We start from the raw sequence: 24,265 nt of genomic DNA, 5'->3' as shown, positions 1-24,265 counted from the left end.
AAGGCCAACATACATGTGTGAGGAATAAAAAAAAAACACCTGACAACCAGTCATGGGAAGATGGTGCTGTTGAAGGCAGTCAACTATTATAGTGGAAAAAAATAGCATTAATTAAATAGCATTAGTGATTGCATCATTGATGCCATTAAGCAGGTGAACACAGTTAAAACATACAGAAGGTATGACGCACACATACCACTCCCTTTTTAAATTCTCCATATATTTTGCGTTTTTAATACCATGATGGGAATGGATCCCATTCCTAAGTCAAAGTACAATTAAAGTTCATGAAATTAGTATTGTTTCACTCTTTGATGTCAGTCAAAAGTGCTCTTTGCAGCACCTGCAATGTATCCAGTAATGACTACTGCAATTCATGCGGAGTTCCATGTATTGGTAGCATATCTAAATATGATTGTAGACTGTTTTTTTATAAGGTCTGTGTCTCCTACTACTATTGGAACTATCTGGGTATCTTTCTTCCACCTTGGTCTCATTTCTGCTTGCAAATCCTGATATTTTATAACTTTGTGTCTGTGTTGTGCAAGACACTGCAGTCATTGGGTGTGGCTACTTCAATGATCAATGCTATTTTTGTCTACTTTTTTTGAACCACTATATCTGCTCTTCTAGCGTCTATCTTTTGAACTCTTGGTATTGGACGATCCCATGTGATGTAGACTTCCATCATTTTCTATGATGCTTTGTGGCTCATGTTTTCAGTGTTTTTCAGCCACATCAGTACCATAATGTTTGCACAATCCCCAGTGCAGCAGTCTTGCCACATTATTACGCCTTTCAGTATACAGTCCTTCTGCCATTAGTATGTCACAACCAGCAACAAGATGTGTGACTGTTTCCAATTCAGTGTTACAAAACCTACATTTGTCTGTTTCTCCCACATGTTCAATGGACTTTGTAAACCAATGTGTACGTAGCCCACTATCTTCGGCCACCAATATCAACCTTTCATCTCTTGGTTTGAATTCACCTCTCCTTAACCATTCCTGTGTTTGTTCCTGATCAATGTGAGTTTCTTCCAGAAGTTTTCTATACTTGCAACTATATTTATGCATTTTCCACATTTCTTGCCTTTTCATCTGGTCCTTCACCTTATATTCTTTCTTTTGTTTTTTGGCACATTCAGTTGCTACCTGATTTTTATCTACGTCTGGTTTGATTTCCATTTCTGCTTGATGCCGATATGCTTCTGCTAGATTAAGCAGAGAAGTCATCTTAGATTTATGCCCCTTGTGTTTCAAAACTTTCACTACCTTTGAGTCTTGTGAGGTCAGCATATATGTGTGGAGTCCCATGATTTCAGATCTATACATGTAATCAGTTTCAAGAAGGCCCATCCCTCCTTCAGAACGGGAAATATATAATCTTGGTATGCACTGATTTTTATAGATCATTTGGTGAGCATGAAGCATCCTTCTTGTTTTAATATCTAATCTATCCAACACATTTTGGGGCCAATCAGTCACTCCAAAATTTAGGACAGGAACAGCAAATTGGTTTATAGCCTGGATTTTGTTCCTAGATGTCAACACTATTTTCAGGATTCATTTAAGTCTTCTAAAGTATTCCTTGCTAAGTTTTATTTGCATTTGTTCATGTTTTATTGCTGATCCTTTTATCAATTCCCAAATATTTATACACTCCCTCTTGCTCAAGCTCTTTTATATCACATTATTGTCCCAAACTGATGTTTTCCTGGTGCTGGAGTTTTCCTGCTTTAAAGGTTGTTTTTGCACATTTACCAAGGCCAAATGACATTCTAATATAATCTGAAAAAGTTTTGACAACCTGCAGTTGTGCTTTCAGTTCCTCATTTAATGAGCTATACGGTTTTAAATCATCAACAAAGAGAAGACGAGAAGTCTTTAGACTTTGGTGTTTACTAGGAGCCAAATTATAGCCATGGCCTAAGCAGTTAAGTAGACAGCTTAATGGGTTAAGGGCAAGGCAGAATAGCACCAGTGGCAGAGAGTCACCCTGGAATATCCCCCTTTGAATTTTTATCCCCGGAATAATAGTTTGTACTTTATCATGGATTAATTGCAAAGTGGTCTATCACTGTTTCATGGTCACTGTAATGTAGTCAATCAGAGTAGGGTGTATCTTATACATTTTTAAGCACTCTTTTATCCATGAATGTCGGATACTATCAAATGCTTTTTTGTAGACAATGCCATACTTACGTTCTTCCCCTTTTTACAGTTCTCCATTATGACTTTATTTAACAACAGTTAATCCTTTGTTCCATATGACTTTCTTTTATTGCCCTTTTGTTCTACTGCCATAATTGAGTTTTCTTCTAAATGACTATAAACTCTGTTGTCATCAATTCCCACATACAGTTAATACATCGTCGGAAGGCAAGTTATTGGTCTATAATTTTTGGGGTAGCTTGCAGGTTCACTCTTAAGTAGGTGCATTGTTTTACCTGTTGTTAGCCAGGTTGGTGTCATTCAGGGTGCACATATAAATAGTTCTTACTCATGGCTAAATCTTTGTGCAAAGATGTTAGTACTTTTAACCAAAAGTTAGGTAAATACCACTCATATGTACACTCATTGATGTTGATGTAGATTGGCCTAGGAATAGTAAGAAGGACACAGTATTAATGGAGGACAACTACAGAATTAACAGCAATGACAGCTATGAAACACAGTTAACAGCATGCCACTGACAGACTCCTGCTGTGGAAAGGTTATGGGTTATACTGTGGCTCCTGCAGTGGGAAAGTAAAGAGCAAGACAGCACAGTCATGCATTTAGCAAAAAGAATACTGACAGGATCTCATATAAAACACAGAAGCATGGGCTGCAAATACTCACATGATGGACATTGCAATTGTACACCAGTTGGGCCTGTATTGACAAATATTGCCATAAATGTCGTATATCACATTTGCTACACACTGCTGCAAGCTATGACATTTTCGCTATAATATACTTGAGCTGTCTGCATTTGAACCTTCATGGCTTGGGCCTCCACTAGATGTACCTGTAGTATACAGTGTTAGTAAAATAACAATATGACAGTAAATAGCACTGCCATAAAATGAGGCTGAGGCAATAACAAGGTATTGGTCACACTAGCAGCATGGAGACACTCACTTGCTGATCCCTGGTTTAGTCCTGAAATCAATGAACCTGTGAATATTAATGCAAACAGCATTACAAATATTTGGACTGCTCTGTCTGTACTTCACTTGTAGCAATACTTGTCGTTAGACTTATGTTTGTTATCCTCACTCTGTGTGGATGTGTATGCACAATTCAACTCTGCTGCTGTAAATCAAAAATAACATTACATGAATAGGCATGCTATGACAATATGCAGTGATTATCTCAATGTACAGCTATGTAATGGAAAGAAAGAAAGACATACATGTCTGGCCTGGAACTCCAGCTTCAATCTCACCACCAGGGATGCATCACCCAGCTCTTGCTGTATAAAGTGAGGCCAGAAATATTTTGATATCATTAGGGGGGGGTCAACGTTGGTAAACCACCAATGACATCCCTCGATCTCTCATGTCTCACTCACAGCATAAAGGATCATGTCCAAGAAGCATCATCTACAGGCTTACCAGGATTGGTTGTGGCCTTGACCATGTTGGTTTGATCAGTCCAGATTTAATTTCTCCAAACCGTATTGCCTGAATGGCCAATGGGTCTCCATCCATGTTGCCCAAGTGCATCAATTATAATGTAATTTTCCTGGGAGAAGATGTTGTCACCCCTAGGCCAGTTGGCCATCTGAAAGACACTGATATGCATATTATAATATTCTTGTGTGAGTCCATTTATGCTTTTGATTCTGTGAACAGCATATATAAATATAAACAATATGCATTACTGTGCAATGCAGTGGTCTGCATAACATTGTTTGTGATAAATACTAATGTCACATATAAAAAGTAGCAATAATTCCTTCATACATATGATTTGTAAAATCAACATAACATGTAATATCTTTATAGTTCATGAGTGGGATTAGACCCACTAACAATACATATATGTTGAATGGAGGTCAAAAGATGACAGCATCATGCCACATGAATCTGCATGCATTTACCATTAAAATACTACAGCAAGTAACAATTGAACAACTTACAGAAAACATCAGAATACCTCAGGATCCATAGGCAGGTGACAGACAGTATGGCTCCTTAGTATATTCAGCCAGTAGTGACACCTTTGTTAAGAAGCATCATTGAAGAAATATCCATAACAGCAACAGCATGTTTTAACATTTTTTAGGAAACATGAGCTAAGAACTAGCCATAATATCAATATCACATACTAGATTCAGATAGTGTTGAAATCCATAGAGTTCCATAGTTATACCACTGAGTTTAAGGAATTACCAGTAAAAATTGTCTATGATCCGTAAATATGCCTTCATATACTGTTAACATATCCAATAAATATAAGGCTGTCTATACAACTGCATATGGGACTGAAATCAATTATTTAAAATAGCATCACATGTCTGCATAAAGTTCAAAACAATATCACTTCTGTAACTTATAACAACTTCTGTTAAAGATAAAAATTTGAGTAACAATTAATTTAAACATGTACCTTTGGAAATGACTAAACTGAGGAGATTTACTAATCACCAAAACAGAAATGCTACCGATTGTCAATGTACCTCTCAGTCCGAATCACAGAATCAAAGTGCACCTAATGATCACCCATCTTTAAGTACCATTTGTGCCAGACATAATTAATGATGTCTTTAGAATCCTACTTCTGCACCTTCACTTAAATTGGCTTCATGTACCAAAACACCCAGGTGTAATGCTTAAGCACTCAATAGGTATCGATAAACAGTACCATGTGTGGTAGAGGCTGCAACGACCTCTCTACCCTGGGCCAGTAATCAAGGAGCCTAATTCCCACCACTGACACCAGTGAGAGAAAACAGGAATGAAATTATACAGTATTTTCAGATGCAGCTCTCTGCATCAATCACAGTTTCCTCCAAAAGCACACAGGAAACATGGTCCAGACCTGGGACTGGACTATCTGTCTCTACAGATCCCAAACAAGACTCACTTTAGAACAATGTGTCCCAGTTCGAGCTAGCTGACACACCCACACCTGGGTAATTGATTTTCACACACACACACACACACACACACACACACACACACACACACACACACACACACACACACACACACACACACACACACACACGCTCCTTGGAAAGGCTGGTACAGATTTACTAGCTGTACCATTTCTGCCCAGACTATAAGGTAACCTCTCTGCCACCAGTCAACTATTCTCAGGCTCTTAAAAGGGTATCCAATTATACTGAGTAAAATCAATGCTACAATAAATGGTAGAGTGTAACCAAATCAGCAAGGTTTTTCAGAGTTACTATGGCATCACTAAAATAATCACAAGTACTCTCAAGATGTTAAAAGTATTCTCTAAAAGACCAGCCACAATGAAAGGTAAAAAAAAAAGAAGAAGAAAATAGAAAACACAAGCATACTAAATATCTAATTATAATAAACACCAGAGTTTCAATCACAGGAGAAATAAAAATAATGCAGTTGGACAGATAAATACAGATGCAGAAAAAATATCACTGTATTCTCTGACTATCTAAAGAATAGCTGTTCCCTAGCTAACTTAATTAATACAACAAGACAAGATTATATGCTTAGATGTTTACTTCCACAAGGCAAGATGATGAGCTTCAAAATTAAACTGAACTGAACTTACTGTGATAACTGTCAGAGATCTTTATTCTAGGTTTCAAAGAAAACAAAACAAAACCAACTGGTATGAGAGTTCCATCCCCTCAGTGCTCGTTAAAGAATGACATCACATTTAATCACCTGACTCAGGTAGAATACACACTCAGAGCTTTACTAATTTCTGTTACCGTATCTGAAAGATGTAGAACAATTTCAAAAACTTCTACTCTTCCCTTCCAGAATTTATATACATTTAATCAATTATAATAACCCTGTTGATACATTTTTTAACACAAGCATCTGTACATGTCAGTATGACAGTTAAACGACACAAAATCATTTACAAAACTCCAGCTAACTATGCTGGCATATGTTACACATGCACTACCCTATTCTCCTTGGCACAGATGGCACTACCTTACATCTTCATACACGTCCATTATCTTCCAAAGATCTGATAATATGACATTAGTGCCACTTTCAAATATTGATTTTGACACATTTACTGATCAGAGCATTTCTAACTGCAAACTGTGTGGTATCTCAGTGAGCATTTCTCTGTTTTTATTTTCCAGACTTCTTCAACTTAAGGATTATGATGGCTACTTTGAGAAGGTGAAGACATGTCCATGCACCCAACTGGATAGATTAGAAGATGACCCAGATGTTGACTGCATATGTGGAGTTTTGAAGGATAGTCACCGAGGTATGGAGGCAGACCGTATTCAGTAAGTATCAATATTCTACGCATACCTGAGCATTCCTACATATTTTACAGATATTTTTCTGTCTCATATATATATATGTGTGTGTGTGTGTGTGTGTGTGTGTGTGTGTGTGTGTGTGTGTGTGTGTGTATATATATATATATATATATATATATATATATATTCATATATCTCTCTCTCTCTGTCTATATATATATATATATATATATATATATATATATATATGTGTGTGTGTGTGTGTGTGTGTGTGTGTGTGTGTGTGTGCATATGTATCAGATAGATGTTTTTATAACCATTGCTATAACAATTAGCTCATGGGAATAATTAAGTGTACTTTGTAAATACTGCCCTATTAATTGTGGGTTCCATTCCCATGTTGTTAATTTATTTAATAATGTGTATAATAAATATGCATAATCATGACCGCTTAGATCTGCATATGTTTTAAAACATCTAACAACATAATTTAACATAGCCACTGCCCCTGAGCATCATTGATACCTATAGCGCCTAGGCCGTGGATGACTGCACATGTTGTAGCTTTCCATTACAGTCCCACAGTATTGCCTACTGCACCATTATACATTGGAATAAAAACAGATTTATTTATTTATTTATTTACTTACTTATTTATTTATTGTCATTTGTTAACTGGGTTAGTCCAACTGAGCCAGGGGCCCATTTTCAGTGGAGACCCGAGGAGAAAAGTTCCAGATACAAGTAACAATATTATAAAAAGAGATATATTTACAATGATATAGTAGTAAGCAGTGGGTCTATATTAAAATCGCAAAACCTCACTTACGCAAATACAGAAACATTGACACATATATAGCGAACCGCGAAAACACTGAGTGTCCTGAAGTGCAAAATTCAAAATGTTGAATCGTCATATTTGGCCAACCCCACCACCCATTATGTACTACGTACCCAAACAAAATAAATAATCCACAGTTCCCGATATCTACACTTCACCCATATATCCCATATCCTAATCAAACATTCACTAGACACAAATGTATCTAAATATAAACAAACAACACCCAACTACAGGAAAAGTATAAATTCAGTATATATTCAGCTACACAACTATATTACTATACATACACTTAACATAACCCTACTTCTAACCCTAAAGTAAAGGTTGCATGTATTACTATGTATGCACTTACCTTAACCCGCACCCTAACCCTAAGGTCCGTAACTATTGCACACTTACGTTAGGGAGCTATACCGGATAAGGGCCAACTATGATGATTCGACATTTTGAATTTCGCACTTCAGGATGTTCGGTGTTTTTGCAGTTGGCTATATATGTGTCGATTTTTTCCATATTCGCGTAAGTGAGGTTTCGCTATTTTAATATAGACCCGTAATAGTCATACATCAAAAGAAAGAACCACTACTTTAATTAGTTGTGTTCTGGTTGCAGAATGATAGTACAGTAACAGCAATATATTCTATATGCAAAATATATACAGGTAACAGCAATAAACTCCATGTGCAATAGTAATGGCATGAACAAGGTGTAGGTATACAGTAATAAACTCATTAGAAAGACAATAGAAAATAAGAAATATGCTTAGAGTAAGAAAGTAGAATTAGGAAGAAAGCAGTAGGATATCAGGTAGGAGTTTGACAAGGACAGGACCATACATAACTTCATTAAATCATTCCTCCTAGGAAAAGACACAGGCATGTTTATTTTAGCTGAAAGGGAATGCCTGTCTGACTGTTTACACATAAGTTTTCAGTTATGTGTTGATAGCTTGTTATTTCTTTACAATAAAATATATAATAATTATTTGCAGTTTTCATATTCATCCATTCTCTGCAAGTCATCTAATAATCACCTGCAGTACCTGTTTTCTAAAATGAACCGCCTGCTGACTCTGAACTTTCCATATAAGGCAGCTGTGATGACCCACCACTAGACCAGTAATCAAGGAGCCTCAATCCTCACCATGGGCACCAGTGGGGGGACGTTCACTGGGAGGTAACAGGTACATACACAGTATCACCATATGCATCTCTCTGCATCAAGTGCAGTTTCCCTTAAGAGCACACAGAGATCACAGTCAGTCCAGGGCTGTTTTTTCTACCCTCCTCCAGATCCCCAATTAGACTCCCCACTGGCACAGCTATAGAGTTGGGATCTCAGCTAAGTGACCAAGCCTAGACCTCCAGCACTCTATCTGTCCAACCAATGCTTTGTGCCACTGCACAGTATCTCCATATGCAGCTCTCTGCATCAAGTGCAGTTTCCCTTAAGAGTACACAGAGATGACAGTCAGTCCAGGGCTGTTTTTTTCTACCATCCTCCAGATCCCCAATAAGACTCCCCACTGGCACAGCTATAGAGTTGAGATCTCAGCTGAGTGACCAAGACTAGACCTCCAGCACTCTATCTGTCCAACCAACGCTTTGTGCCACTGCTCAAGTAGCTGACACACATACTCTTTGAGGCATGATTTACACATACACACACACACACACACACACACACACACACACACACACACACACACACACACACACACACACACACACACACACACACACACACACACACACACACACACACACACACACACACACACACACACACACACACACACACACACACACACACACACACACACCTGTGAAAGGCTGACACAAGTTTGCTAGCTATGCTCTCTTCTGCCCAGACTTTCCACTGCCATCAGTCACTCTTAGACAACTACTTTAAGGCCCTTTATAAAGGATGTCCAATCTTACTGTGTAATAGTAATATCAATGCAAATGGTAGTTTGACCAAGAGCAATGCTATTAGGAGTGGCCTACATAGTATCACCAAATAAATATGCAAGTAATCTCAAAACTTAAATATCTCAACACAGATTATCCACAATGAAAGGTTTAAATATATTTAATAATAAATACTAACATAACAAATCAATACTAAGTATACAGTGGATATAAAAAGTTTACACACCCCTGTTAAAATGCCAGGTTTTTGTGATATAAAAAAATGAGACCACAATAAATGATTTCAAAAATGTTCCTACCTTTAATGTGACCTATAACCTGTATAATTCAATTGAAAAACAAATCTGTTAGGGGAAAAATATAAAAAATTAAAAAGTAAAATACACTGGTTGCGTAAGTGTGCACACCCTTAAACTAATACTTTGTTGTGTGTGCACACCCTTAAACTAATAATTTGTTGAAGCACCTTTTGATTTAATTACAGCATTCAGTCTTCTTGAGTAGGTGTTTATCAGCTTGGCACATCTTGACATGGCAATATTTGTCCATTCTTCCTTGCAAAAACACTCCAAATCTGTTAGAATAGGTTCATAGGTTCATAGGTAGGTACTAGGCTATAGACCCTAGGGCCTGTACAAGCCCAGCCAAAAAGGTATCCTGGCTTTTGCCACCCAAGAAAATTATTTTCCTCTGCCACTGTCGAGCAGAGCCACAGAAGTGATCCCCAGGGTAAATTTCCTATTTCCCATCCAATCATCAAGATTTTTCTTGAAGAGTGCTAATGAGGATCTTTGTTTGATATAGATAGGTAGTTTATTCCAGAGTATGGGAAGTCTCTGGGACAGGAATCTATCCCTCCAGCATGTTCTGTTTATTGTGGTGAGGGTATCTCTTGTGCACAGCCCTCTTCAGGTCACCCCACAGATTTTCTATTGGATTTAGGTCTGGGCTTTGACTGGGCCATTCCAAAACTTTAATTTTCTTCTGGTGAAGCCATTCTTTTGTTGATTTGGATGTATGCTTGGGGTCATTGTCGTGTTGAAATGTGAAATTCCTCATCTTCAGCTTTCCAGCAGACTCCTGAAGGTTTTTGGTCAGAAAGAACTGATCATAATTCCCTTCACCTTGACTAAAGACCCAGTTCCAGTTGAAGAAAAGCAACCCCAAGGCATGATACTGCCACCACCATGCTTCACTGTGGGGATGGTGTTCTTTTGGTGATGCAAAGTGTTGTTTTTGCACCAAATGTACCTTTTGGAATTTTGGCCAAAATGTTCAACCTTGGTCTCATCAGACCATAACACATTTTCCCACATGCTTTGGGGAGACTTGATGTATTGTTTTGCAAATTTTAGCCAGGCCTGGATGTTTCTCTTTGTGAGAAAAGGCTTCCATCTTGCAAACCTACGCCTGAAGTCCAGACATATGGAGAATACGAGAGATTGTTGTCACATGTAGTACACAACCAGTACTTGCCAGAAATTCCTGCAGCTCCTTCAGTGTTGCTGTAGGCCTCTTGGCATCCTCCCTGACCAATGTTTTATCTTGTCTTTTCATCAGTTTTGGAGGGACATCCAGTTCTTTGCAGCTTCACTGCTGTCCCATATTTTCTCCACTTTTTGATGACCGTCTTCACCTTGTTCCATGGTGTATCCAATGCTGTGGAAATTTCTTTGTACCTTTCTCCTGACTGATACCAATAATGAGATCCCTTTGATGCTTTGTAAGCTCTCTGAGAACCATGGCTTTTGCTGTAGCAAGCAACTGAGTAAATGTCAGGAAAATCCTACTAGGACAGCTGAACTTTATTTGGGGTTAATTAGAGTCTCTTTAATTGATGGCAGGTGTGTACTCAAGAAGACTGAATGTTGTAATTAAATCAAAAGGTGCTTCAACAAAGTATTAGTTTAAGGGTGTGCACACAACAAAGTATTAGTTTAAGGGTGTACATACTTATGCAACCAGCATATTGTATTTTTTTATTTTTTATATTTTTCGCCTAACAGATTTGTTTGTTTATCAATTGAATTGTACAGGTTATAGGTCACATTAAAGGTGGGAAAAATTTTGAAATGATTTATTGTGTCTCACTTTTTTATATCACAAAAACCTGGTATTTTAACAAGGGTGTGTAAATTTTTTATATCCACTATATATTCACAGTGACATCAGAGTTCAAAACCACAGGAAATATTTAATATATTGCAGTTTTGGCTCACACAAATAAAAAAAAATTCAAACTAAGCTTCACCTTATTCCTGACTTTATCCAAGAGAATTATACTATTCCCTAGTAACTTACTATTAGAGCAAGACAGATGTGTGGTGAATGGGTCTTCTTGTTGTCTGGTCCAAGATGGAATACAGAATGCTCTGTCTCCCTAATAGACTTCTCAAATTAATATCTAAAATATTACTGCTGGGATAGCTTGCAGAATGACATAATTTCTGGTCATCTGACTTCCAGTTCCCAGTCCAACCCCCCCCCCCCATTGCTAGAAGATGCCAGCATATAGCATCTACCTGTAAAACTATAGAGACAAGGGCTTTTCCTCAGATCTTTGGCAGATGCTGGAAATCATAAAACAAATGCATTCCTTCATGCTTCAAAACTAGCAATTACTTCACTCCAAGGACAATACAGAAAACTTCTTAGTACAGACTTTGTGTCTCTAGCTGCATTGAAAACTTGAGAGATAGCCTCTTTATTGCATAGCCTATAAAGTAATTTAATTTCAGATATTTTTCTAAAGTTTTCTGGACTTAGGTTAACCTTCCAGTTTCCTCTGTTATGCATATATATTTAAACAGTTACAATAGTGCAGGTATATTTTTGCTCTCTTCCAGTAGGGTACACTGTGGTTACATTTCAAACCCAGCACTCTACAAATACCTTTTCAACACACACATCTGTACAAGCAGTTTGATATACATGACATACAGTTCTAATACATTTGTAACACAAGCATTTTGTATAAATCATTTCAGCATTCCCTCCAGTGACAGATAATTATTTACAAAATTCCAGCCAGCTGTGCTGGCAGTATCTCCTTTCATCACAACAACTACCTAGCATGTCTAAATGTTGTTGTGCTCTGGGTCCCAGTCCACATTGTGGAAACTTGTATCTATAACTGTTATTTTGGTTTAATTCACCCAAAACATTTTTGGAAGAAGCATATTCCAAAACTTGATATTAATGTTTCTGTTGTATATGTTTATGACTAACTGCATTAGTCATCAAAGTCCTATAAATATGCTTGTAATCCACAACACTCTGATAACATCAGCATTCTAAAAACAGGGTTTGCAGAGCAGTACCTGTTTGTTTGTGAATAGCTTGTGCTGACTTTTTGCTCAGCTTGTAAGTCAACTAGTCAGCCTGTCTAAACTGTGGTATGGTGTGGGTTCCATTCCATACAAGAGAAACATATCTGTAAGTGTTAACTTGCTTTAATTCATCCATAACATTTCATTGGAGAAGCATATTCAAATACCTGATATTAACGTTTATGTTAATCATTGTTATGAAAAACTGAGTTAGTCTTTGAATTCCTATGAATATGCCCATAATCTGTAATGCTCAGCTAATATCAGCTTTCTAACAACAAGGTTTGCAGAGCAGTACCTGTTTGTTTAGAAATAATGTGTGCTGGCTGTTAACATGAATGTAAGGAAACAAGCCAGCATGCCTACATCTTGGCATGCTGTCTGCTCAGATCCAAAGATGGGACACATATCTGAAACTGTTATCTTGCTTTAATCTACCCATAGCATTTATTTCCAGAAGCATATTCCACTAACTGATATTAATGTATATTTTGAGCATGGTTGCAAAGAACTCAGTTATTCATCGAATTACTATGAACATATCTATAACATTGCATTAATATCAGCTATTTACAGCAGGGTCAGGAAAGCTTGCTAATACTGCTGCATAGCTCAGCAATTCTTTAGTTATTATATACTTTGTAATAGTGATATCAAGGTCTGCTTTAGCATGACATATTACAATTAATTCAACAACATCATCCTCAAGTTTTGAGTGAGTGGGATGGGCAGAGTAACAGCTGAAGTGCAGAACAGGGAAGATGTATTTACTTTCCTAGTGATGCGTACTTTAACAAAGGGATATTATGGTCCTCACACATACCTTATTGTGGCACTTATGTACAGCGACATGTATGGTTCTAGTCACAGAAGTTCTATGCTACATGATACTGTCCCACTGTCTGTTAGTGCCTCTGAACATAGTGCTGACATGAATCTAATTTTCAAACTATTTAGCTACAGGACCAGCACGTGTTCATATTTTGAAATCCTAAGCCAAGTGCCTTATTAGTAGACCATCCCACTTTGCAGATGATGCCATTAAATGTAGTCTTTTCACTGCTTTCAAAACATATGTGTTTCAGTCAAGATGTGTTAGCTAGGCAGGTGGATCGCAAGGTCAGAGTTTTGCTGTGTTTGCAGATTTGAGTCTCATATCCTCCAATCTGTGTTCAAAGATATTAACATCTATATGTAAAAATGTCAGCTGTGTATTATGATTATATAATGTTCTTCAGACATAAATGATTAGATACTGTGCTAAAAATGCATCTCTCTTTTATTTGAGGAATACATCATTCATGCATCCTCTTTTCTTATTTCAGGCAAGGAAGATTGCAGCAGGAACAGAGCCTTGTGCATTGAGCAGATGCACAGGCTTGAGGTGCTGTGAAGAGAGAGAGGTATATTTATTTTTCTTCTTTTATGAAATTAAATGCATCTTCTCCTATTTACAGGCCTGCATTTCTCACAGTAGAATGTATATTGATTAGAATGCATAAATACCCATAATGCATCAGTAAGGTAAGTTAAGTTATAACACGATAACTGTGCTTACAACTGTGATTGAAATCTAAAAATGTTGAAATTTCATGTAGTATTAAGCCATTGTTTCAACATGCAGTTTTTGAATTGTACTCCACAACCTAAATAACAGATGGATTTGTGTATACCATACGCAGACTTTAATATGAATACCTTACCTTCAAGTTTATGTGCTTTGATTGTTGTATATGATTTGGTACACATATGCATGGCTTGTTTTCCTGTGATTGATCTGTTGTACGTAATGTGCCCATTCACAGAGTGAATTATAGTTTGCTATGTTAGTGTTTGAACTGCTGTTAACAGACTGTGTATCATGCTCTTCAGTTCAATGCTGGTATTGTATCTGCCTCCACCACCTTGGGAATTTTTGTAGAAACACAGTTATAGCCTATGTTTATTGACTCCTGAACAGATATACATTTGACCGGAATGGTTCATATTCAGCACACCCTACAGATCAGCACTGGCATTGCATCCAACTCCTTGGGTGTTTTGATACAAACATAGTTATAGTCTAGGTTTACTGACACTTGAGAAGATACACAATTGAGCTCTGTTCCATAATGAGCAGGGTATTGACATAAACATGTGATTCTTTATTCAACATTTGCATGACAGTATATGAGTATATGCTTGTAATTTTTAGCTTGCTTACCTATGCATGTTGATATGACATGATTGCACTTTAGTATGTATGTGTGCTTTATATATCTCCAGCTCTGTGGTCATTAGCAATCATCTGGCCATTTGACATACATTTTCCATTTGGATACCCTGTGTGCTGTACACATGCATTTGCAGTGTGTCATCTTACCTTGTCCTGCTTTTCACTGGAGTGAGTGCAGGTTGTCCACCTCTCTTCCACTTTCATATTTCTGTATTATATTTTGCATATATGTTTGCCTTTGTTGCAGTTATTGACCATTGCCATGTATAATGTTGTTGACACAATGAACATGTCCCACATGTATGGCCATTTTACGATGAATGACATCTATACACAAGTTGCTGACTACTGCTTGTACTACTGCTTGCAATACATCCTTGTTCTCATTATACTTGTGAGTTAGCCAGTGTACATTGTTGAAATCCATGTGCTCAACCTGATATATATATTTTTAAGCTGTAGTGTTATATTTTTGTAAATATTCTTACATGTCATTTGTGTGTGTATTTGTATTCACCTTGATTTCATGTGAGTTCCATTTAGGCCACCAACAGTCATACATATACACCTACACTTGTGTGCTACCTTTTGACATGGCATATGTGTGTAACATATATATGCATTCCATTACACATTTGCCTGGGTTTTATATACCTACTTGTGTACTTAGCAGTCATTTTGCTGTGTTTTTGCAGTACTGCTGTTTGGCATTGTGTTTGGTTGTTTGCCTTTCACACATATGGTTGTAGGTTTGGTTCTGTCCTCTGCTGCAGTTATCTAGCATTGCTAGACCTGCGTTTGCTCATCTGTGATGTTGCTTGGCTTGTGCTGACTACTTGGGTATGTTTTTATTTATCCAGTTTGTACTGTTATCCTTTTTTATTACCCTCCAACACACATTTACTATTGGTCATACACATGCAGGTATGACTGACACACTGGTTACAACATGTTGTAATGTGATAGTGCATAGGTGATATACTTTTCTGCAATTCAATATGGTTGGTATTCATCCCCACCCTGTCTGACAATTTACCATTGCCCATTTCATGCAGTGGGCCATCTGTGTAACTTATCTGTCCTTACTGTTTTTTTTCCAACCTTTGTCTGTCTTGTGTTGTGCTATTTGTCATATGGTTATACCTGCTGTGATCTCCTCTTCTTTCCCTATGTTTACCTTTCCTTCTATTCTTATAAAAATGGGGCATATTCCCATGAAAAAAAGGCCCATGCCCCTTTGACTTTCCCTCAGATTTTCCTATTCAAACATCCCTCTTGTGTCCCTCTTCAGGTGTGAGTGTGCGTGCCAGTGTGTGGTGTAGAAGAACAACTGCAGCAGGCCTAGCCACCAACCTTGGTTCTAGATGGTTGTCACTGTTAAAGTGACACTCCAACCCAATGTGCAAAAATGGGAAAAGGTGTTGTGGATGGATGGATCTAACTCTGCTGAAGTATAGAAGCACTCCATTACAAGCCATGGGGGCTGTTGCCTTTACTGATATTGATGTTATGAGAAAGAAATGAAGACAAAGTTAACAACCTTAACTATTCTGCTTGAAAATCAAAAAAAATGACAACTGCACAATCCATCTTGCAGAAAATTTAGCAAAAACTAAAGCTGCAGTACAGCAGATTGCCTCAGTCTACCCTGAGTCCTGGAAAGGTGATGAGAATCCAGCCCTACATTGTTGAGACTAAAAATGGTCTGACACTTTGATGTAATAGAAGGCACTTGTCCAGGTCTAAAATGTTCTCATCTCAGAACAATGGTATGCCTGAAAGCCTATAAGAGTTATCTAGCCATACAGTGTCACAGTTGCCAGATAGATGCCATTCCTGTGATGTACACTTACACTTATGACTGTGATGCTGTATCAAACAATACTACATTTAGAGGGATGAAATATGCAGTAGCAAATGATAGTGAAAATATATCAGATATGACTGTTGTATCTAGTATGACCTCATATTCTACTGTTTACTCTAACCTATGTAGAGTTGGAAGATTAAAAAAAGCCATTAAGGTCTAATGAATTGATAGCAAGACCAAGTTATTTAGCTGCTGTCTAATTACTGTAAATATTCATTGGATTGCTGTTTCTATATGCATGCTAAGGTTGCCCTCAGGTGAAATGGGGCCCTAAGTAAAGGGTACTATGGCCACTCCCTAGGGGGCCACTCCCTAGGGGTCCTTCTTCAATACTTTTCATTTTGTGTTTTTCACAGGTTCACCACAGCTCCAGTAACTGCCTGTTTACTGGGTTAAGACAAGCCCTCTGTCACAGTCTGATATGCACTATCATACCTAGTACATACCAACATTATACCAGGCACTCAGTTATGTTCTCTGTCCTGACCATGCAACACATTAAAATTAAACCATTCAGAGCAGTACACAAACTGTTCACAAAAACTAAAGAACAGACGCTTTAAAACACAAAAGATGCACCAAGGCAGGGAAGCAGATATAATCCAATTTTAATGTAAACGCTTTCGTCTTGGATAATACCAAGACTTCATCAGACAAACTTCATGTCTGATGAAGCCATGGTATTATCCAAGATGAAAGCTCTTACATTAAAATTGGATTATATCTGCTTCCCTGCCTTGGTGCATCTTTTGTGTTTTAAAGCATTCACAGCAGTAGCCTTACAATAAATTATGCTAAGAAATTTGCAGAAAAATATAGACAGTTATGCAATTATATTTGAAAACTAAGTTACCCTTCTGCTCTTTTGCAATGCCCTAGGGTTATAACTACTCCACATCCTAAATCTTTTTCATGCACATTTTGTCACCTACCCACTGAACATAATGCAGTCCTGATCACACTTTTGCTAATCCCTTCCATGTACTGGGTATCCATAACAAGACAACAGCAGCAGTGGAAGAAGGCATCTATCCAGGCAGCTGTAAGGAGGAGTTGTGCCATTGCTGACATCCTGGCAAACATAACATATATTATAGGATCTAATCCCTGCCCTGGATGGGGAAGGGAAGTCCTGCAGCATCAGGGGACACACTATGCCTTTCCCCATGCATTCATGGGTTGGTGACTGAATGACCACTCCAGGGACATAACTGCATTATTCCCCCTCCTCTTGGGGATTGTGACAATGAACTGACCTAGTCAGTGCCCCTGCCACTAAGGATAGGCGTTCCCATTATCCTCACACTATCTCCAAATGCCCAAGCTTCTAACTGCACCAAAATCAGGACTTCACCCCACTATAGCAATGGACATGGCTCCCCCTCTTAAAGAAGATTTCCTTATTATCCACCTCTCCTCTCACAATATAAACAAACTCCTCATCTAAGTCTTGTAGATAGTGTTCGATCAATTCGCTGGTACTGTACCACTACATGAGCCATGTCATCATCTTTTGCATTCAGCAGTGTCTTCCTGCTGAAGTGCATGTCTTCTGATAGGTGTCCAGTGTAACACTGAGTATTATAATTGTTATTCACAGATCTATAAGACCAATACAGTGATTGGGGGATGTGCATGCCAAGTTTGATGCAGTGGTACATCATAGCACTCCTCCATCCCCAGGTTGCACTTACTGCAGAGATAGCATGTATATTTAGTAGGGGACACAGTCACCCTTGTCTAGTGCATGGAGGGGTTGACCTCTTGTAAAAATGCATTAAATATTATAATAGCTTCTAATTTGTTGTTTTAACTGTAGGTAACAAAGCTTTTCCAGTTACTCCATGTGGTACTAACAACCAAATGGCAGAACTAAACTGGCTAAATTAACATTTGGTTTTAGATCACATTCTTGACATGTAGGTACTACTGTGGGATCACAGTTTGTGCAAGACCACTGTGCCTTCTTTTGGGAAGTTTATTCTTACCTCCTTGTTGCAAGAATATGGAGCTAGTATAAACTGGAGGTATGGTGGAGGACAGACGTGTGGCTTGTCACCTACAAAACACTAATTTTTATGTGTTTAGGTAAGTTGTAGGTGTACTGTGTTTTCTAACAGTTGTTACAGAACACTTAAAGAAACTGAGTCATGATCCTTCATAGGGAGAACATTTATTCTCATTCTTGAGACAGGCAGCCCTTCAGCTATTTGAGAATTGTACCATATGTAACTTCATGACAGAGTTGAAAGCACCATCACAAATATGAACATATCATTAATGATGTTTTTTTCCCCAGTCCATTGCATTCTCTGTTTTATCTTCTGGAATAACTTAATTCCTAGTTATACTGCCACAAATCTGTGTTATTATAAAATGACAGTTCACATTGAATTAAGCCATGTTTCTGTACGCAAACTTGGTTGGTGCTGGTATAGCATCAGCATTATTGCCTCAAAATGCATGGGTTTCCAATTCATTACATTTCTGGGTGCCTTCTGCATGGAATCTGTACATACACTCTATGCTTACTATTTGTTGGATCTTCAGGTTTCCACCCACATCCTAAAGACATGCTATAGATGACCTGATATTACTCCAAATTTCCATTAGGTGTGCGTTTTGTGTGAGGGCAAGTGTGTACATTCTGTGGTGCGTTGAAACTCCTTTCAGAGTCAGTACCTCCACTGTACACATTTTGTGCCAGGAGAGGCCCTCGATCCCTCACAACTCTGACATGGATTAAAGGGGTAACTGGAGAATGATCGGAGTACAATTAGTGCTTTTCATTCTCTCATTCCTTATCTAGTTTTGGGTCCTGAGAAACCTAGCCACATTACTTCATCAAGTGGCTCATACTGCAGGCTAATGAGCAGAGAATAAATATCTCTTCATTAACCAAGAAAGATGAGGCAGACAATAATATGAAATAGCCTTTTTTAAATAAAAATAAGACACACAGCTGGTGAGAGGTAATAGTCTGGTTAGCACAAGTTTCTTCCAACTCCTCAGGCTGGCCGTGCTCTGTCTGGTTATGACAACAGTCAGATTAAGCTTGATTCAATTAACTAATTTACTCTCACAACAATAAACCAGATAGAGAATAGTGAATATTTTTCTTCCACTTTCTCTCTCACTCTCTACAACATCAACTAACACCATTGGTCACTCATTAACTTTCCCTTCTTTCATGCTCTCTCAAGTTTTGTGTTAGACAGGAAGACACATGAGGTGTAAAACCTCTGCTTTTATAAGATAAGCAAAATAGTGGTGAAAACAGATGACATGCTGTCATTAAATTAGTTGTTCATGTAGTGTTCGCTAACAAGTGTACCTGAACAGGTCATCTTGGAAACTGGAGTGGCTGGTCAAGTTACTGGTTGCTTTTTCTTAAATTTTCACTTTCCTATAGTAATCATGGCATTTGAGTTAATTAAAAAAGGTATAACTGTCTCCCTGGAAACAGAGCCATAGCTTGGAATACTTTTACTAGCAAGCCTGGTATGATCCCTTGTATATATCACCATGATGAACTGAGGAAAGGTAGGAAGATAGAGTATAAAATTAATATTTGTGAGTCTGGCTGCTTCAAGTCACTGCACACAGTTTACACAGACTAAATGAGTAAACTGACAGCAAATCAGCAAAACAAAACCCATAAAATGATTGGCTCATTAATAATACATTGATTCTAAACTGAATAAATTAAAAATTAACTAAATAAGGCATGAAAAGACATAATTCCGCTTTTCAAAATAACCATGCTCCAAGTAACATCCTAGCTGACTTGTACCTAAGGCCTTCTCTGAAGTATGTGATTAAGTCATGATATCTCCCCCTTATAGAACAGTTTGGAGTACTAGATGAGAGGATTCATCTTAAGATGAGGGATATATGCTTTAGTGCAATCTCTTAAGGCTCTGCACATGCACACTCAGGTGTCACATGATTCTGGCTTGCTTCTTCAGTTGCTCCTCACTTATTGGCTCTTGGGAGTTATTTGGTCTGCTGACATGTAATGTTACAAAGTGAATCTGAACCTAAAAGCCACAACAACAACAACAGTGCACCTACCCCATATTCAGCATCATAAATCCTGAAAGCTGACTGGTTGAGAGTAATCACATGTTCAAGAGATGATCATTCATGCAGCAATCAACAGACATTGTTAAGTTGAGAAATACAGGGCAAAGTTATTGAAAGCTGTCAAAGTTGGGAGTGAATGATAAAGTATACTTTTTACAGGAAAAGACGTTGATACACAGTGGCAATAGAAAAATTGTCAGAATGTGGTAATTTGCTGAAACACTCAAATCAACTGAAATGCTCTACACAGCCTGTCTCAGTCTTCCTCCATATCCTGAATAGTAAAGCAACAACTCACGTTATTGGTTGTACAAGACTATGGTATGAAGTCACAGGGTTTGTGGCAAGCACTGTGCTGGACATTTTTTTTTCATTAAAAAATGAATGGAGCAAAACAGCAGTCTGTTTTTTAAGACTAGCAGCCATGGATAATGTATCATGTACTCCCTTGAAGTAAATGAGCCAAATGTGGGACACAACACCATTGCAGTTTAAGGAAGGTCAGAGTAGGTATGACAGAGAGCAGATTGTGATTTTTTTTCTATTTCATCTTTGTGATTTTTACAGATGGTGCTCTTAACAGAAAACATGGAATGGTGGTAGAAATGATAGAGGAAAAGCATTCAATGTCTCTTCCCTGCATCCATAGCTGGCTTTAGGCACCAGCAAACCCTGTGGTTGCTGGGGGCCTCCTGTTACTGGGGGGCCCCCAACCACAGTAAGTTATCTTGGCATTTTGTAACATGTCTGTCAAACCAACAAGAGCTAGTACAGCAATCTTGTGTACTTAATAAACCTAGTAGGTAATAACTCGTATTTACATCTCCTTTAAAATTCAAATATATCTCTGCTGTAATAACAGTGTTTTACCAAGTTACAGGTTTCACAATTCCAATAAATATGTTATCACTGACTTAGTGACCCTGGCTTAATTAAAACTTGATGGTGGACAATACCTCCACTAAAACTAAAAACATAGCCAGATTTAGACACCTGCAATACATGTGACCGTGTGGGGGGCCCACAAAATATGTTGCTGTTTGGGGAAAAATGTATTAATCTCCATATTATGCTCTTTAGCCTGAAGAGGACTGTGATAAGACACTGTCAGGATAAAGCTGACAATAAAAATGAGAAAGGTAAGCACTAGAGAGAGATCAGCACACGGAGTGACTGATCTCAGTGCAAACCTTGGATTTTAACAAGAGCTGAGGCTTTCAATCTTCAGGGATGGTTTTCTCTTTCAGGGAGTTTTATAAATACTAGCAGAACAACAGATACTATTACTCTCAAGCTTCTTTGCTGAAGAATTCAGCACAAAGGCAAACATAATAGCAGAATAAAGGTTCAAAATCAGGAACATGTTTTAAATATTACACTAATTCATAAAAAAAGTTAATAGAGTAATACAGTTTGCATTTTCTAAAATAGAATAATACAGTTTGCATTTTCTGATTATGCTCTTTATCCTGAATAGGCTGTCATACAACTCTGTTAGGATAAAGCCAATAATGGCCTCTTCTCTCAAATACACCCATTATAAAACCAGCTCTGCCCAGATATTTGTATAGAAAGCTACTGTAGGTTATTGGGGGGGGGGGGGTGCCGATTGTGTGGTTACTACTTTTTAAATTTTCTTCAGAGTCAAACCTTCGAGGTGCGCACAGGAGGTCATTATAGCTTGTGTTTGGGTTGAAGACACTGTTGCCATGGATTATTTTACTTTTTTCATAGACCACAGAGGTGTACAGAGAAAGTTACTGTAGCTTTTGTAGGGGCAGTGTGCTGTCTAGGAGAAACAAAGTAGAATACATTACAATCATCCATTATTTTTTTCACTTTTCTCACAATCACAAATCAGGCACACATACAAGGGGCTGCTTCTGGGGGTTGGAGTGGGGAGGCATGCTATGTATATGCATGTCAGCAGTCATCTGAAATACATGAATGTGGCAAGTAGAACCTTGGCTTTCATCCCTAACACCAGACAGATGCACAGACAGTGACTGTCTGTTTTTTTTGGGGGGGTGGGGGTAGGGAGGCAGGCAGTATTCCCATATAGGACCTGTGTATCCTCAGAACAATTGCTTGTCAGTTTATTGAGAGCTACTATTTTGTCAGCTTTGAACATTAGGACACAGATTATGTCTTCCTTGAAAGAAAGAAAAAAAAATACCGAAATTCTTTTCTTATTCTTTTCCTGATTTTTGTTGTGCCCACCATTGGATTAAAAGGCTAGGAAATGCTATAAAACACACTCCAGAGCATTTATAACCCAATGGTTTCTTTGGCTCTGGCTTATTTCAGTTATTTCCTGAATAATTGTTACTGTGCTGTTTTGGTCAAGAAAGGTGTGTTGATAGGGTGCAAGCAAAGCTAAAGCAGAACAGCAACACTGAATTTATTGCCTTAATTATAATTTCTCTTCAAGCTAGCATTGGATAAAAAGGTTGAGTAAAAAGAAAAAAAAAGTACTTCAGAGCATATAGAAAGTTGTTTCTTGAAAAAGCTGAAAAGTAAGACAAAACGTGAGAAAAGAAAGAAAAGTGATATAAGTACTAACCTATGAATCTATGAATCTATGAAAAAGAAAGAAAAAATTAATGTGCACGGTGTGGGGAGCAAATGATAGGGGGGAAAGCAGAGGAGAAGACTGGAGTGTGTGTGTGTGTGTATGTGTGTGTGTGTGTGTGTGTGTGTGTGTGTGTGTGTGTGTATAATAGTAATGTGGAATCTGGTACTGTGTGTGGCAACATTCAGGTAGTGCTAACAAACATTTCTCCCACAGTTCTGTCAGATACCAACACTGTGCCCAGAAATACATGAATGATACCCTGTACTGGTACTGTTTACTTTGGTATTGTATGGCATTGTGACTGATGCAGTTGCTCTGAATAATAAGGTATTACTCATCACTGTCGCCCACACTGTCCTACAAAATATAACTATCTAGGAAATCCTGCGTAAGAGTGTTGTAATACAAGGTCAGAATGCAAAACCACAGGAGAATTATAAGACAGAAAGCATAGAGGAGATATACAGCAATATCTATATAGCACACACCACTCTGATGGACAGTGTTTAAGTTGTAGCAGACACAGCCATGGTCTGAATCCTGGGTGTGGAAGTAGGTTGCATACAGAATCATACCCCACAACTGTACAGATAAGACCAGAATGTCCAGTATATGGGCCCATATCTCCTGCCTGTCACCCTGTCCCCCTGGGAAGTGTGTGTGTGTGTGTGTGTGTGTGTGTGTGTGTGTGTGTGTGTGTGTGTGTGTGTGTGTGTGTGTGTGTGTGTGTGTGTGTGTAGACTTAGGACACCATTTCACCTAAGTCCACACATGTACACAGAGTTGTTCCAATCTATCATTGCTGCAAGTAAATGCCAAATATCATACCTCTCAACCTTTTAAAGCAAGAAATCTGGACAAATCCATAAATAAAAGTGGGACAAAAGCCCAAAAGTAGGAACAATTTTTAAATATTGCTCTTACAAACTTAGAAAGTTGACATAATAACAGGTGTTGCATTAGCATGAATTTTCTGAAGGCTA

Source organism: Protopterus annectens, chromosome 11.part0 (genome assembly GCF_019279795.1).
Source record: "Protopterus annectens isolate FY-2018-M chromosome 11.part0, PAN1.0, whole genome shotgun sequence".
NCBI classification, from domain to species: Eukaryota; Metazoa; Chordata; order Ceratodontiformes; family Protopteridae; genus Protopterus; species Protopterus annectens.
Note: the sequence above shows the minus strand (reverse complement) of the source record.